The sequence below is a fragment of the Eubalaena glacialis genome, chromosome 5 (assembly GCF_028564815.1).
Source record: "Eubalaena glacialis isolate mEubGla1 chromosome 5, mEubGla1.1.hap2.+ XY, whole genome shotgun sequence".
In the NCBI taxonomy this organism is placed as follows: Eukaryota; Metazoa; Chordata; class Mammalia; order Artiodactyla; family Balaenidae; genus Eubalaena; species Eubalaena glacialis.
The window spans coordinates 54,462,291-54,464,085 of record NC_083720.1 but is presented as its reverse complement, the minus strand read 5'-3'; the positions used below and the strand labels follow the sequence as shown (position 1 = coordinate 54,464,085).

The following is a 1,795-nucleotide window of genomic DNA, read 5'->3' as shown; positions in this document are numbered from 1 at the left end:
CATATGGAAGTTGGGAATCAGTCAGTGTCATTTTCCATGGAGAGTGAATGCAAGTGAATCTTCACATTGAATTTGACTAGTTTGGAAGTTAACTACATTAAGAGAAAAAAAGAATAAACTCTTCCTTTTACCTCTTTTAACACAAGCCTAGCTCAAATAAGGGCTAGAGCCACTTTCACCTGTGTTATCTACATTATTTCTAAGGATAATGCCATGTATGCTGTCCTATATCCACAAACTCCAAGCATCAGAAAAGTACTCAGAGGGTGTAGGTATAATGTCCTGCTGTTATTTCAGCAAATACCTGTAAAATAAGCCATCTTAAAATCTCATGTTGTTTACAGAATAAAGGTAACAGAAGATAGTATCCTCCGCACCTCACTGCCAGTACCTTAGTCTATATTCAGTCAGAGCTTAGGAGTGCCTACGAAATGAAAGGACCTGAGACACAAGAGCTAAGAGTGTTTCTAGATTAATTTGGAATGAGCATCTGTACTTACATTTAAATATGAGTATTTGTCATCTTCTAGAGATTCACAAAGTTTCAAATAAAATATTTTATGGAGTTATATTTTAAAAGTAACCCTAGTGATGGCCAGACCTGGTGTCTGAGTGATTCCCTAGGCCCAGCAAAGCAACAAAGTTTCCGGAGCCCTGGAGACAAGGGATAACACCCCAAAATATGGACCCATTTTCCATGCTACCTTCATTGGCCCAGCAGCTGCCAAGAACAAAGGTCGCATCTCCCAATACCTGGCAAACAAATGCAGTCTTGCCTCACAAACTGATTGCTTCTCTGAGGTACCCACCAGTGTATCTGGGGAGAAGCTTCAAGACAAGTTGAGGAGTGGTTGTCCTTCTATGAGACTGGAGAGATTCCACAAAAGAATATGGGTGTCATGAAGGAGGCAATGGTTCAGGCAGAGGAAGTGGCTGCTGAGATTACTAGGAAGCTGGAGAAACAGGAGAAGAAACGCTTGAAGAAGGAAAAGAAACGGCTGGCTGCAATTGCCCTGCCATCTTCAGAAAACATCAGGAGTACTCTGGAGGAGAGTGGGGAGACAAGTGAAAGACCCCAAAACAAGAAAAAGCAAAAGCCCCAGGAGGCTCCTTAGGAGAATGGAATGGAAGACCCATCTGTCTCCTCCAAACCCAAGAAAAAGAAATCTTTTTCCAAGGAGGAGCTGGTAAGTAGTGATCTTGAAGAGACAGCTGCAATTGGAAGTCTTCCCAAGAGGAAGAAATATTTCCCCAAAGAGGAACCCGTTAGTGACCCGGAAGAGTCAGGAAACAAGACTGCCCCAAGAAAAAGAGGAAATTCTCTTCCAAGGAGGAGCCACTCAGCAGTGGACCTGAAGAGGCTGCTGCCAGCAAGAGCAGCGGCTCCCAGAAAAAGAAAACGCTCCGAAAGCTATCCCAGGAAAACGAGAAATAGACATTTCCCTGGTGGGGCATAACTTTCGGAGATATTTCCCAACCCATCCCCTATAGTCCAATAAAAACAAAAGCAAATTCACGAGGGGAAAAAAAAAAGACACCTTACAAAATATCGAGAGAAACTTATCCTTATCCTTGTCCTTGTCTACATTCTGACATGTACTCAAATGAGAACGGACACCACTACCTCAAAAAGCTGTGCAAAACCTCAGGTAAACTGAACTACCCTTCTTTAATTCTCTAAAATTCTTTCTACAATTACCTAGTTTGTCTCAACGTAAGTAGGAGGGTTAGTTTTTAGAAAAGAAAGCAAGTCAGAGTGAAAACTAACAAAGGGCTTTATCATTACGGACTCTAC

General features: G+C 42.1%; 1 pseudogene; it reads left to right on the top strand.

Moving 5' to 3' along the window:
* The first annotated feature begins 899 nt into the window (after positions 1 to 899).
* LOC133091772 (nucleolar protein 56-like) lies at positions 900 to 1,435 on the top strand (annotated as a pseudogene).
* The last annotated feature ends 360 nt before the right edge of the window (positions 1,436 to 1,795 follow it).